At 33.1% G+C, this 15735-nt stretch overlaps 1 pseudogene across 1 annotated transcript in view; it reads left to right on the top strand.

The window, feature by feature from the left end:
* Window positions 1-15735, top strand: part of LOC147827860 (nibrin pseudogene) — a 33227-nt pseudogene continuing 17492 nt past the window's right edge. The window contains exon 1 of the transcript XR_015451603.1: window positions 1-15735. This exon is cut by the window's right edge and continues 17492 nt beyond it. The product of XR_015451603.1 is annotated as a nibrin pseudogene (transcript).

The raw sequence follows: 15735 nt of genomic DNA on the forward strand, positions 1-15735 counted from the left end.
TTTTATATAATCAATGTAAAATTATTAAAAAGGTTTTTTTATACCTAAGTCTTCAGAATCTAGTAGGTATTTTATACTTACAGTACATCTCAACTGAGATTAGTCTAATGTCAGATGCTTGGCTAGTGACCACAATAGTAAAAGTGTAGCTTCAAATTCTTTTGTATTATCTTCCACCATTTCATGATTTTCATCCAATCCATGGGCTTTCAAAATGTTACATTCATATTCTTTCTCTCTCTGTGTCTCTTTTTTCCATCCTCCTTTTCTCCTTCTTTTCCCCCTTTCCCTCCACTTCTCTACCTCCTTCTTTTTCTCTGCTTTTGTCTTCCAACATGAATAAATGAGTCCCATTACTTAGTATTTTAATTACATCTCTAACTTTTTCAGTCTTTAATGATGTTAGGCTTTTCTCATGAAGGAACCTCTCCGTACCATTCATTATTCAAAACTCAAGAGACAGCCCCTGTGTTCTAGTGTGTCTTCTGATAACTCTTCCAATCACCAAATATTTATTTACTGTCCAGTGTACTTCTAGCATTGTGAGAATACTCACATTAGTAAGATATTTTTCATTCTTGCTACTGTAGATATTCACACATTCACATTTTATTCCAACTAAGTGTTCCAACTGAATATATATGTACTGCTAAGTATATCTGATAGGAAAAAAATCCATAACACATTCACCTGTATATTTTTCTGGTATTTTAGGGTATAGGAATTACATATAGTTATAATACATATTTGTATGAAAATTTTCAAATAAAAATTATGTAAATAAGATATGAATGAATTTACAATAAATGTTTGTGTAACAGATGTTTTTATTTTATCAACTCAGGCTGCAAAATCAGGTCAAATGTTTTTACTATGTAACCTAAGATGTTGGGACCCCTATTTTCCTATTTTAAGACTTAGCTGATTACTGACCAGTGAGGAAACTGTTGAAGGCCTTGGAAAGATGTACTTCAGGCTCCTATTATTGGACGAAAGAATAAACGGGGCTGAGACAAGTGCTTGTCACAAAGAGGCTCAAAAAATTCATGTTTCATGACTCATTTGGTATAGAACACAGAAATTTTTTACCTCAATAATGAGAAGAATTTAAACCTACACTATTCCTGTCATATAAAAATTAAAATCAATGTCTATAAGCATAATATTCTTCCCCCTTATCTTCAGTGAGTTCCAAAACAAAGCTTATAAGTTTTTATTGGTTTACAAATAGTAAACAAATAGTGTCTCCTACTAAGGCAAAATTTTTAATGTTTAGCATCCAATCAAAAAGTTATTTGGTGGGGCAAGGGATTTAGCTCAGTAGTGCTGCCACCTGCCTTGAAAGCACACGGTCCCTAGTTAAATCCCCAGTACCAAAAAAAAGTTATTTGGCAAACAAAGAAGCGAGAAAACAAAATCCTTATTGTGGAGAAAACTCAGTCAACACCAGTCCAAGACTGGCTGAAGTATTAGATGTGAGGATATTTAAAAAGTGATCATAATGTGAAATAGTTATCATGACATATAAGATAGAAAAAAGGTCCAAATCAAATTCCAGAGATGAAGACTAAAATTTGTCAAAGAAAATTCACTGATAGGAATAATGATAAAAATATATATTGTAAACATTAAACATTACTAAACTTAAAAACATACCAATAGAAATCACTCAAAATCAAAATTAGAAAGTGAAATAAAAAATGTATTATAAGAAAGAACACCAGTGGAAGGTAAGATAACTCCAAGTAGTCAGATTTATGAGAATTGGAGTATTAGAAGGAAAAGTATAGAGTGTGAAAACAGAAAAATATTTCTAGTTATTATAGACAAATACTTTTTCCAAATTCAATGACAACTATAACCCAACAGATCTAAGTAGTTACAGTCACCACAATTTTTAAAAATGACAAAAATTGGGGCGAGGATTTAGCTCAGTGGTTTTGCCGCCTTCTGTGCAAGCACAAGGACCCGAGTTTGATCCTCGGTACCAAAAAAAAAAAAAAAAAAAAAACCAAGAAAAAAATGACAAAAATTGTCACCCAGGCACATAATAATAAGAATCCTCAAAACAACAGATCAGATGAGACTTAAAGGCAGCTGCAGGAAAAACAAAAACATGATATGTGTGGAGGGACAAATACAAGATAATAACAGTATTCTTGCCAAAAACAATACAATCACTAAAGCAATTGAGTGGTTCTTTGAAAGGCTGAAGGAAAAAAAAAAAGTCAACTATGTATATTTTACCTAGTATAGATATGTTTTAAGAACAAATGAGATATAATTGCTTTAAATGTTTTCTCTACATTAAAACATACTAGGCAGTGTTGTGTTAATTAAACCATGAAACAAAACATAGGAAAATAAAAAGAAGGAAAATCTCTTGTATTTTCCTATTTTTAAAGACCTCAGTTTTCCCCCTTTCTGATATTCCCAGTTCCTTCTTACATAATTTTATTTCTGTTTCGAGAATTTACCTTAGCTATTCTTTTCAGGAAGATACATTAGTGACATAATCTGTTATTTTACCTTCATCTGAAAATGTGTTAACTTTCACTGAATAATATTTTTTTCTGGATATAAATTTTGATTAACAGAATTTTAAAATGTGCCATAGTATTGGCATAAAACTGCCGTTCTTTCACTTTCTTAATTTGGAAGGTTGTCAGTTTTACACATTACTTCATTACTAACAGGCATTTCAAGCTATAAATTGATTCCTAACACTGCTATACTTTACAACTTTAGAGTTAATTTATTGTGTTTTCTTTATCTTTTCATTAAATATATATTTCTTTTTCCCCTGTGATTGCTTTTTTGATTTACAAGGTGTGTGGACTTGTCAGACTAAATTTTCACATATTTTTGGATTTTCTAAATATTCTAGAGTTACTCATTATCACTCTAACAACATTGTGATCAGAAAACATACTCTGGGGTACCAAAAAAAAAAGAAAGAAAGAAAAAAGAAAACATACTCTGTATTATCTTTATCATTTGAAAAATTTGGGGGCTTATTTTATCATTCAGCATAGGGTCTATCACGTGGTTATCCCAAAGCATAAACGAAAAGAATGCACCTTACCTATATTCTCAGATATCCAGAGTTGCTGCTTTTTAGTTATGAAAACTTGAAATGCTTCAGAGTCATTCTCTGAGATCAGTCTTAAGGGGCTTCAGCCTAGTACTTGAGGATGTCCCTGCCTGTCTGTCTAGGGAGTTGTCTCAGCTCTAGTTTTCACACCCCTCACAGTACTACTTATATGGACCAAAAACCTGTTGGAAAGTCTGGGTGGTTGAGTGCAGATTTCCTTCATGGTTTGGACTCACTGTGTTTCTATGGTTTCATTTTTTATTCTACTTGATCTCTCCATTAGTAAGGGAGTGACACTCTCTTGCAACTTACTAAATTTTAATCAGAAGTGAAAGTTCTCTCCTTGCATATCTTTCATGACTTCACACTAATATATGTCTTCTAAGAAACCATCTGTCTTCACCTGCAGGCATAGTCAATTGCTCCTTATTCTATCTCTATGGCAATACTAGGAAACATGATTTCATGATTTATTCACATTTATATCTTTCAATTAACTGTATGCTCATCCAGCTTAAACTCAGTATTCATTGATCTTTAAACCATAATGTCTAACAGAGTGTGTAGAACATCTGTTATGGTTTTTTTATTTTCTTTGCCAAACTGGCATTGTGGAAATAGTAGTATGACTGCCAGTGTCCTAGAAAACTGCACTGTAGAAATTGAACTTGAAAGACCTGATACACATAATGATTTTGCTTTATTTATGAAGCAAATAAATAACCAATTGATACTAATGATGGATTATTAGACAACAGGCTTCTTAAGGAAATCAAGTTTTTAAAATTACTTTTATAAAAGAATGATTATGAGATTTTAAAGCACTCAATACAGGATTTTTTAGTAAACTTTTATGTTGCCTCAGGCCAACCAACTAACTTCTAACTCTACATTTGTAAATGATGTAATAAAACTTTCATTTGCTAATGTTTTGATAAAAGTACCTCAGAGACTAAAAAGTTAAAGAAATTTGATGACAGGAAATGTTACAGAAATTTGAAGCATTCCCCCTTTTTTTGCTTAAATTCTTTTATTGGTACATTTTAGGCATAAAATACATTTACATTTATCATTGGGCTCTTGTACCGGTACATGATATACCTTGGTTAATATTTTTTCCCCATTACCTGTGCAACCTTCATCCCCTCCACCCTTCCCTATTTACATGGACTTTGTTTCCATTTTTTTCTTTTCTCACAATTTTTCCTTTTCCTTCTTTCCTTTCCCCTTCCCCTACCCAGGTGAAAACAACACTGAGATTTCACCTCACCACCCCCTTTTTAAGTTTTTTCAATGTACTTTTTGTTTGTAAAATATCAAAAGCTTTTATTTTTTCTCCTAGCAAATACCTTATCACAGTGAGGTGATGAAAGAAAAGGCCATTTAAAATATCTTTCCTAGGTTTTTCCTGCCGGGTCCATATTTATTGTCAATTATGGCTATCAAAAAGTTAACTTATTACTTGAATCCCTAGTCCAAATATAGTTAATAATGGTGTAATTTATTGTCAGATATTTTTTCTTGTTTCATGGAGAGTGGAACAGCTAATCCTGTCTTTGGATGAAAGAAATGTACCAATTTACTTTCAGTCTGATCTGTTGTCTTAGTTGTGTTTACTGTAAATCTCCCTGTTCAACAGATTAATTTTCAACTCTGTTCTTATATTCTAAGCACTCTATTTCTGCTCTATCTCTTTAATTTTCAAGATATTATTTTGTTTTGAATTGTTATCTCCCCCAGATAAATCCAGTATTAACTTTTGACATTATGTCAGAAGAGCAGGTATCTTATTTCTGAACCTTAACTCCACATTTTTACTCTCGAAATTTCTTGAATGATATCTACAGTGCTCATATTTGGAAAATTTTTTTTCCTTTTATTGTTTTGGACAGGACAATGTATATTAGATATTTCTTTTACTTTTCTAACCAGTTATGTTTTGGAAAAAGAGTGTTTCCTTTGAGCTTAAAACATAAGTCAAATAAAGCACGAACCAAAACAATTCCATGAAAACATAGCATAGCCCCAATAAGGGCAAATAAAAGTTTAGGAAGATATTGATATTTTAGAATACTATTTCTCTGAGATAGGACATTTTTTCATACATTATAAAATCAATGCTAGCTTTTCTCCCTGAGTATTGGTCCTCAGATAATATCAACTACTCTGATCCTATTGAGAAATATTTATTTTAAATAAATCTCAACAATTTCAAATTTTCTAAAAATAATACAATGTGTACATTTCCTCCAAGAAAAATAACAGTGGTAGCACAAATAAAACAAGATTTTTTGACAAAATATTTTGATAAGGCATTATGTTAACCAGTTTGTGTTTTTGGTCATTCACTGTTTTGGTCATACTTATACAAAGGACACAGATTTTAAAATTGCACATCATATTTGAATAGCAATTTATACTTTATTGATTACTTTCTTCTGTTTGTTGGGTGTTGAACTTCTGTGATATGAATGATAATATAATTGGAAATGTTAAATTAGTTTAAAACCAATCTAGTCAGCAGTACAATTATAATATTGAGTGGGTGAAATAAATCTAATGAATTTAAAAGAATTTCTGAACTCTTACTATAGGTCAAAAGGCAATAAAATATAATATGTGCAATATTGTTACTCAAATTATCCTCTATATCCAAAGAGAACCACATACAAAGAGAAACATTTTCCTCCAAAGTAATAGAGTTACTCACATTAAAATACTTATTGTATAAAAAATTTTTAAACAGTATTAGAGATGCATATGATATAATCAATTGATAATAAATGAAATTATACATAAATAGCAATAAAATAATCTGAAACAAGATTAAGAAAACTAAAATGTAATTGAAATAGATAATATAGGTTTTAAAATATGTATCTCATTAGCAGTTCAGCTGAATCTAGTTTTATAATACCTCAGATATAGTTTCAAAGGGCATTAAATACAGTGGTTTCAAGGTTTGCATTCTAAATCAAGTACAATGCATCCTCATAGAAACTAAGTTTTAACCCCTCTGAACTATGGAAGTTTAGGGCTCTAAAAGTAAAGAAATGATTATCTTGAATAATGTTACACTTTATAATATCAAATAATACTATAGTTTAGATACTTTTAACATTCCATTTCATACCTGGAATCATGAACTTAGATTCGGTTTCCGAAAAAAGGTTATCAAAATCTACATTTTAGTTTGGGTTCACATGAAATAGTGTAGGACTTTGTAATTAGCCAAGTGTTAAAATGTAATCATTCTATTTGCTTTCTGTTATGCAAATTTTAAGAATTCTTCAAATTTGCTCATAAATTCCCTTATGAATTTTTCTTAAATAGAATATGCATTCAAATATAATATGCATTCAAACTATGTAATTAGAATCAAACCATTAAAATTTTCACAAAATTTTATGGCACCAACCAAAACTGAGGAAATCGATACTGCTTACAATGTCCTACAGCAAAATGCTGTTTAATGTCTTTGAGTAACTGTGGCTTGTCTCCTCCTTTTTTTTTTTATTCATTAGTTATTGTTGGTTTTACCATTTTATCTGCTAATAGGATAGCTACTCCTGCTTTTTTTCAGGGTTCCCTCACATGGAATATTGTTTTCTACCTTTTCACTTTCAGTCTATGAGTTTCTTTTTGAATTAAGTGTGTTTCTTGTCTGCAACATATCGTTGGATCTTGCTTCTTGACCCATTCTGCCAGTCTGTTTCTTTTGATTGGAGAATTGAGACCACTCACATTGATGATTATAACTGCTATGTATTGACTTATCCCTGTCATGACTTTTTCTTTTTGTTGGATTCTCCCCATTTGCATTCATTCTGCTGGGCTTCCTGGGGTTGTGAATCCTCAGTGTGTTTTCGTAGGATATGGTCTAAAATTTTTTGGAGTGCTTGTTTGGTATTCATGAAGTTCCTCAAGTATTCTTTGTTATGAAAATATTTTATTTCTCCGTCAATTTTGAAAGATAGGTTTGCAGGGTACATCAATCTGGGCTGGAAGTTGTTTTCTTTTAGGGCTTGAAGTACTTCACTCCAGGCTCTTCTTGACTTGAGGATTTGTATTGAGAAGTCTGCTGTGATTCTGATGGGCTTTCCTTTGTATGTGATTTGTTTCTTTTTTATAAGTGCTTGTAGGATTTTGTTCTTCAGTTGGGTTTCTGAAAATTCCTTATTATATCCCTAGGGGTAGATTTCTTTGTTTTTATTTTCTTTTTTTATACCAGGGATTGAACTCAGAACCTTGAGCTTGCAAAGCAGATGGTGGAACCTCTGAGCAAAATCCCCAGCCCAATGTACATTTTTTTCTATCATGTCTAGTCAGAGTCCTATATGCCTCACTTATCTGTATATCAAATTCTTTTCCCCTGCTTGGGAAATTTTCTGCCATTACTTCTGTCCACAGATTTTTTAATGTCATTTGCACTATCTCCTCTTTCTTCATTGATTCCAATCAGTTTTATGTTATTCTTTTTTGCATCATGTAGCAGCTGCTGAATTGATTTCCCATGGTCCCTTGATATTTTTAAGAAATTTTTCTTTTCTTGGTCTCTAATCACTATTCTGTCTTCTATATCTGATATTCTGTCCTTACATTGGCTCATTCTCCTGCATAAACTTTCAATGGAGTTTTTCATCTCCTGGATATCTGTTTCCATGTTTTATGGGTTCCATTTTTTTTCCTATGCTGAGATTCAATCATGTTCCTTAGCTCCTCTATTTTTTTTATCTGTGTCTGCTCCAGAGTTATTAATCATATCTTTCACTATGGAGACAATTTCTGTTGTTTTCTGAGAAATTGTTTCTGTATTTATTTTTTGCGGATCCTATTTCATTGCCAGTCCATAGAGTCTAGCTGGTTGAGTTTCAGATTGTTCCATCTCATTGCCCCTTTTGGTTGCCTTTGGTGATCTGGAAGTCTGATTTTGAGACTTGTTTAGGCATCTTCTCATTTCAACTGATGCAGTCTGCTGCACCTTCATTGAGGTGACTCTTTGCTTTCCCAGTGGGCTTCAATTCTCAGCAAGCCACCGAGAGGCCTTCTCTCTGCTGCTCACCACTGTGCTAATACCTGGGTTTGGAATGATGGCCTTCTGGATCCACATACTGGGCCATTATCCAGCTGGACTTCTGGCTGGGACCTGTACCCCCAAACTACTGGTGTCTGGGCAGGGCCCTGGCTGGGGCCTTACAAGTGCTATTGTCCCAGCAGCACTTGTTTCCTTCTTCCTTCTTTTCTTTCTTTTGTATTAACTCCTCATATTTATTCTAATATAATTAGCTCTTAATAGCTTAATAGCTTTCCTCCTGATTGGAGAAATTCTTCCCCTACTAGCAGTCTGATGTTACAGAGATTTCTTTGACTGTGGAAGATTATTGTAGGTATCTCTGTGGGTTCTCAAGTCCTTGGTAAATTTATCTCCTGTTTGGTGAGTTTTTGTTAACATTTTTAGGATTATGTCTATATATCTTCTTTCTCTCTTAATGTTTTTGTGGGGATAAATAGGTGGTCCTAAGCTTTCTAAAACTTTTCCCTTATGAAGGTGACATGTCCATTTCTTTGGAGAAAAAGCTGATCATGTCTCCCCTCTTTAGGTCAATTTTTTAAAAAAATTATTTTTCTTTTCAGGGGTCTTTGGGAAGGGAGTTTCTGTAATACTGTCTCCACATTTCTTTATCTAGATGAATACTGCTCAAATTTTCTGTAATGATGGAAAGTTCTGTATTCAGTATTTTCCAGTATGGTAGAAAATATGCAGATATACTTGATATGTGCCTGTGACTGAACAGCCTAATTTTTACTTTCAGTTAGTTTAAATTAATATGTATTTTAAAGCCATATATGGCTGATGGCTACAATATTGCACAGTACAAACTTGAGGACATAATTCTTCCTAACATAACACCTCAGAAACTACTACAGTAAATCAAATGGAATTTGCAAATGAGGTAAAAATATGGCTATCCTGATAAACATCTATTGAAGTACAGATAAAGCAGCTTAAATAACAGATGTGTTTTTTCAGAATTCTGGAGGCTGGGAAGTCCTTACCATTTTGATTTCTGGTAAGAGCTCCTTTCCTGGTTTGTAACGAGAAGTCTTCTTGCTGTGCCTGGAAGGGAGGGAGAGTGAGAGGAAAGGGGGGAGAAGAACTCTGTTGTGTCTTCATGTAAGGGCATTAATCTTATCAGATCAGGGCCCCACTCTTATGACCTACCTCCTTTAACCTTAATTACTTCCTTACTTCAAACACAGTCATATTGGAAATTACAGTTTCACCATATGAATATTTGAGAAACACAATTCAGTCCATAATTTGTACTTAAACTAGACTGTATCCTTCTTAACAGTAAAATTATCATTATTATTTTGCTGTGATTGAGATCAAACCCAGGGCTTCATGTGTGCTAGTCAAGTGCTCTACCTCTGAGTTACATTGCAGGCTGAATGAAACTATCTTATTCTTTACTGCACATTTTTGCCTGTATATGCTGCATATAGTGACTGATGTTTTAAAAGAACACCAAAGTGTCTCCCAAAAGACTCATGTATTTAAAGATTGGGATTTTGAAAGTGATTGAATCATGAAGTGTCTAAATTCATCAGGAGATTAGTCTATCCATAAGATCATCATTTGATTACAGTATTGGGAAGGAATGGCAATTTAGGAGGTGAAGCTTAGCTGAAGTGAGTGTGTCATGGGAGTGTGATTTGAGGACCCTATCTTACACTTGAATCTTTCCTCTCTAGCTCTTTTTGCCTCTCAGTTTTCTAGATTCCATTTTGCTCCAACATGCCATTCTGCCTTACCTCATATCTAAAGCAATTGAACCAGTCTACCGCATACTCATACCTCTGAAACCATGAGCTGAAATAAATATTTCCCCCTGTAAGTTGTTTTTTTCTCAGGCATTTGGGCATAGGGATGGAAAGCTGACTAATAGACTCAATGATAATTTTTAGATGAATCAACATTAATGGATAATTAGAAATTTATTTTTGAAAACCTGTAAAAGCTTTACTAAAAAGCCTTATCTTATCATAAACAATCTGTTTTGTTGCTACCTTACATTTCAATTTTAAGTATCATTGAGTTCTCTATTTCTCTTTTCCTTTCTTCTTCATACTTTCATCTTTTACCTGCCATAGCTTATGGAAAGACAGTTAGGGACTTATTGGAGATCTAAAGCAATAGTTTTCAAAAGTGTAGCCTCCACATAACTATTGTGTTTGACCTCGGATATGGTTAAGAATATAAATTCTACAGCTAGATCCGAGGACAAGTGAATTATAAACAGTAGAGGTGGGGCCCAGCAATCAATCTTTTAACAAGTCTTAAAAGTGGTTCTTTGATATATTTCTTTGACCCACTAGTGCTTCAACTAGGAAAAAACCCCTACAAAACAGTGAAAGATAGCCAACCAGTTTGAGGCATGGAATTTTATTTTTATTTTTATTTATTTATTTAATAAATTTATTTATTTTTGGTACCAGGGATCAAACTCAGGTCCTTGCACTTGTGAGGCAAGTGGCAGAACTACTGAGTTAAATTCCTGGCCCCTGGAATTTTATTTTTAAAATGACCTCCCAATTTTCATGAATTTAACAAATGTTCACTGATTATGTCCTCAAAGATTCTGGTTACTTACATCTAATGGAAGATTGTTTTGCCACTTAAGAGGAAATATTCTCAGGTGATGTGGGTCTAGAAATCATTATTTAATTAACCTTCTATCACTCTCTTTTTTAAAGGATCTAAATAATTTGTTCAAGTTCCTCTTGTTTTTACATAATTAAAATATCATACTATTCATCTTAATTTGGATTAGTAGCTAAATTGCCATGCTTCTCCTAAAAGCTGTTAAATTAAAATATAAACATTACACACCCACGCTGGCAGAGTACTCACCTAATGGTTAATTTTGAGAACAAAATAAACTGTGCTTGAACATTTCAAGTAATCACACCTTTATTCCTATATTTCATTCTTTCTCATTTATTCTTTCTCTATCTTTGTTTCTCTCCCTATCTAGTTTTCAGAGAAGGAAATGGTACATGAGATCTGTTATTTCTGCTTTTCTTCAAGTAGGGCTTATTAGGCTCAAATAAAAATATCTGTTATTTTCTTCCATTATTAGGAGTTAGGAATTCCTTATTTTTCCTGTTTATTTCACTAAGATTTACATGGTTCATTTTCTCTACTTTTTCTTTTTAAAATTTTTATTAGTATATGTTTGCAGTACATAATGACTACATTTATTTTGAGAATTGGTTCTCTTTTCTAATCATTTCAGCCCTAAATACATTATTCCATAAATTAACATATTTCAATTAATGGAAGAGAGTGGTCAGAGATTTTGAAAATAATTTTTTCTTTGAAATAAATACCTGAAACACTTAGGATAGTTTTTTGGGACAAAGTCAACATTCAATAAATGTCCATTTGTTCATTCTTTCCCTTTTCCCTGACCTTACATGGAAAGCATAGCGCATTCTGTGTTAAAATGCATTTGGATGCATGAAGAATCATACCATTTCAATTTTCTATATTAGTAACAGTTTGTTCAATAGCAATTAGCCACAGCTATAGGTAAGGAATTAGAAATACAGTTGATGAGTTGCTGTGCTTATGTCAAAATTTTTAATACTTTATGCACTAAACTTTGAATAGTTTCTGGCAGTAAAACACAGAACTTGCCACAAAAGATAAAAAGGTAATTTATATTTTGGACTGGATCAAGGATGCCAGGGTATGGAAGAGGAATGAGTGAGATTGTGGGGCCTCTTTGTAAAAAGCCAATAGTCCATGTCACCAACCCAAGAGGAAACATATTCGGGGAACTAAATTAAGAACAAATAGTGTAAAATAGCAGGGTTTCTAGATGAGATTCTTTTTCAGCATCAGTTGGTGATTTTATAGATATATCTCATTAATTTCCAAGGATGCCAAATATGTGAGAAAGTTTCAGTGGAGGAATCTATCATGAAGCATCTTTGTTCTGAGTGGAAAATAGAATCCAGGTATCAGGGACATAGAAAAATATGTCTCTAGGGCCAGGGATTTAGCTCAGTGGAGCAGCGACTGCCCGACAAGCGTGAGGCCCTGGGTTCGATTCCTCGTACCAAAAAAGAAAAGTGAAAAATAAGACCAAAAAAAAGCCCCTAAAAATACCCCCCCAAAACAAAAAAAACCCCTTGGGGCCAGGGATTTAGCTCAGTGGTTCCAGCGCCTGCCTCACAAGCGCAAGGTTCCAAGTTCGATCCCTGGTACCAAAAAAAAAAAAAAAAAAAAAAATGTCTCTAAGGCAGACTTGTCCTTTCCACAGTAATACAGAACTAAAGAAACTAAATCCAGTGACTAGGCATTCCAAACTCTTTTTTCATCCCAGGCACCTTTGATGAGTATAAGAATTAAAGAAACTTTACCATATGTATATTTGTCATTAATTGAGGTGATTAACAAGAATGCGTCTAGCTGTAACTTGCTAAAAGACTAGATTTATAACATCATGAAGACTGGTGGCCAGGAGATTCATAGCACTGTGGAGCAGTGGTTCTCAAACTTCAAATCATATCAGAATGACTTGTCAAGTTTGCTAAAACAGTACGCTAGTTGCATTCCCATCTTTGGGACAAAACACCCAACACCAGCAGCCCAAAGGAGAAGTTTTCTTTGGATGATAGTTTCAGTTGATGGTGGGCTGGCTCCAAAGCAGAAACAGCATGGCAGAAGGTGGACTACAGCTGGTCAACCCATGACAGCCAAGAAGCAGCAAGTGACAGAATGTAATAGGGGACAATAAGATACCCTAAACTATTATCAAATATTAGATAGAACACTGATATTAAAAAAATTAAAATAATATTGGCAATCCTAGAATTCCATTTCATATGTAAGTAATATTCACCATTCAAAAACACTTGGCAAGTATTTACTGAATTCTCCCATAACACATCATCACACTAGGTAGGCTAGTATAAAAGAGGTATTCTAAGCAGCCTCTCCAAGAATATGTAACTACAGCGAGATGATATTAAACAAAATATGAACAATAATATAATATTTATAATTAATAATATAATTATTATAATTCAATTATAATTACAGTAAATTCCTAGTATATATGCATGGATGAATGTTAAACCTATAAAAACAAAGGATAAATGCCAAATATTCTAAAACTGTAACTGAAGAATAAAACTTATTTAGGTGGTGAAGTGGGTGGTCAGGGAAATGATCCTTGAGAAATAATGTTTACTTAAGAAAGTGAAAATAAAACAAAAATTATCCAGGAAAAGGGGTGAATAGAATGAGCTGGTGGTTTACTTCCAGGGAGAATAAATAATTCCCTGATCCAGTGAGACATATTTACTGCCAAAAACAAAAGCAATGGATTTGAAATTTAGGAAAATAACTAGACAGTCTTAAAAAGTCATAGTGTCTTCTAAAGCAAATATAGACTCTCAAACAGAAACTAAAAAAGACTAGAGAAGACAAAAATAACCAGTCATTTCAAGTGTGTAATTTGTGCTCTGTAAAGTGCTTTACATGTAATGTGATGTTAAAGTTTCAACATCAAAAATATCCTCAATGAGTTGGCATTAGACCAGTTTTTTCAGAGGGAGGATCTGAAGCTTAAAGAATTACAGTTGCCTGGATCATACAGTTAGTATGTGACAGGATAGACATTTTCATCCAGATCTGACTCTATTACATATTTTCTTTCCACTCAATCATTGTTTATTTTTCCTCCCTTCAGTCCTTAATTCAGTACAACTATTTTCTGATTTTTTTTTTGTCTAATGAATTCAGCATTCTTGACCCTCTGGATTACTGAGTAAGTATGTCCTTCCTGCTTGGAACTTTTGGGAAAGGATCATGTATGGAGTTTCCTAGTTGATTTTAACTGAAATGGTTTTCAATTAACATCATATGGTTATAAACCAAGAGAGCAAGCACTAAAAGACTGCAGTACATGAAGACAAAGAGCATTCCCAATTTTTTCCAACCTAGAAATATAGTCCTGGGCCAGATAAATTTATGCTTCATGAGGAAATTTTCTCCATAATTTCATGTGGTTGGAAGATGATCACCCACAATCCCACAGCAAGAAAAAGTGAGATGGACCATTGGGTCAGCTGTGATCATGTTGTTTGACATCACATACTACTCATATTGCAAGACATCATTTATTTATCAAATTAAAATTTAGTAGAAATATTTGCTTGTCTTGCAGAACACTCACAGAACAAGTTACTTATAATCCAAGATTTTACTGTATTCTCAATTTTGTTACTGAATTTTCTTTATTCAAACTGTGCAGTGATACCAAGTGATGTTATATTTAGAAACTAAGGAGAAATAATGGAGAAGAATTCTTGTCCATTCAATTTTTCTCAAGCTGTACCTGTAAAGAACATTCTTGGTTTAAGCTGCTTCAGATGGTACATAAAATTTAAGATATATAATTTAATCATTTTAGGAAAGTTTAAAAAACTTAAATAAAAATAGAGATCTTTCTATCCAGTAACCTAATTTCAATTTCTATATTAGAAATGAAATCAACTTTATAAGTCAGTGTAATAATTTATGACAATTGAACAATAAAAAATTTAAGTAATTTTCTCTAACAAAAGCAGTAAGATTATGAAGGCAAAAAATGTAAGTTTATAAGCAATGTAAATAATAAACATTTTGAACTCTTTATCAGTGGAATTATTTGGAAAAACAACATTACTTTCTGTTTTCTGATCAGGAAGAAAATCAAATAATTTGATATAAATAGGTTCTATTCTGTTATTAGTTTCCTATATGTTTTGACAATATTGTAGTCTTAAAATCAGGATATATATAAAAGATCTTTTTTTTTTTTTTGTACCTGGGATTGAACTCAGGTCCTTGTGCTTGTGCAGCAGGCAGTGAAACCACTGAGCTAAATCCCCAGCCCAAAAGATCATTTTTTAAAGTTTAAAACTAAGTAATCTTACCACTTGTATCAGTCAACTTTTCCATTGCTAGGATACAATAACAAAACCCACAACTTAAGGAGACGTTTAATTGGATTCAGTGTATAATTGGCGGGCTCCTAGGGAGAAATAGCATGGTGGAAAGGTATGGAGGAGGACAGCTGTTTATCCCTGGAAGCCAAGAAGCAGAGAGAGTAGGGAGGAGCCAGAAACAGGAATACACCCTCTAGGTTATACTCCCAGTGACCTGCCTCCTCTGACAATCTCCACATTCCAATAACACATTCCACTATACACTTATCAGTGATGATTATAGTGCCCCTTGATCCAGTCACCTGTGCAAAACTCCACCTCTGAGTACATGAGAATTTGGGGAGACATTTTAGATCTAAACAACCGTAACACTTATTTAAAGAAATTAAATCATTTTGGTTTTGCATTTAATCAAAATGCTTTAATTAGAATAATAAAATTTCAGGAAAGCAAGACTTTCTCATAAAAAGCAATAACTATGGTTGCCATTGTTTCTCTAGAATGATCTCCAGAAGAGTAAGTTGCAGCTCTTTGTTAATCTTATTTTAATTTTATTAGGCAATGGGTTTTTTACCACTTCCTTTGAGAGACACACATTAAATGATTGTTGCCATTAAAAGATTTTCTTCAATGTG

The sequence above is a fragment of the Heterocephalus glaber genome, unplaced genomic scaffold, assembly GCF_053883595.1.
Source record: "Heterocephalus glaber isolate CG9 unplaced genomic scaffold, H.glaber_assembly_v1.0 deba00001429, whole genome shotgun sequence".
In the NCBI taxonomy this organism is placed as follows: Eukaryota; Metazoa; Chordata; class Mammalia; order Rodentia; family Bathyergidae; genus Heterocephalus; species Heterocephalus glaber.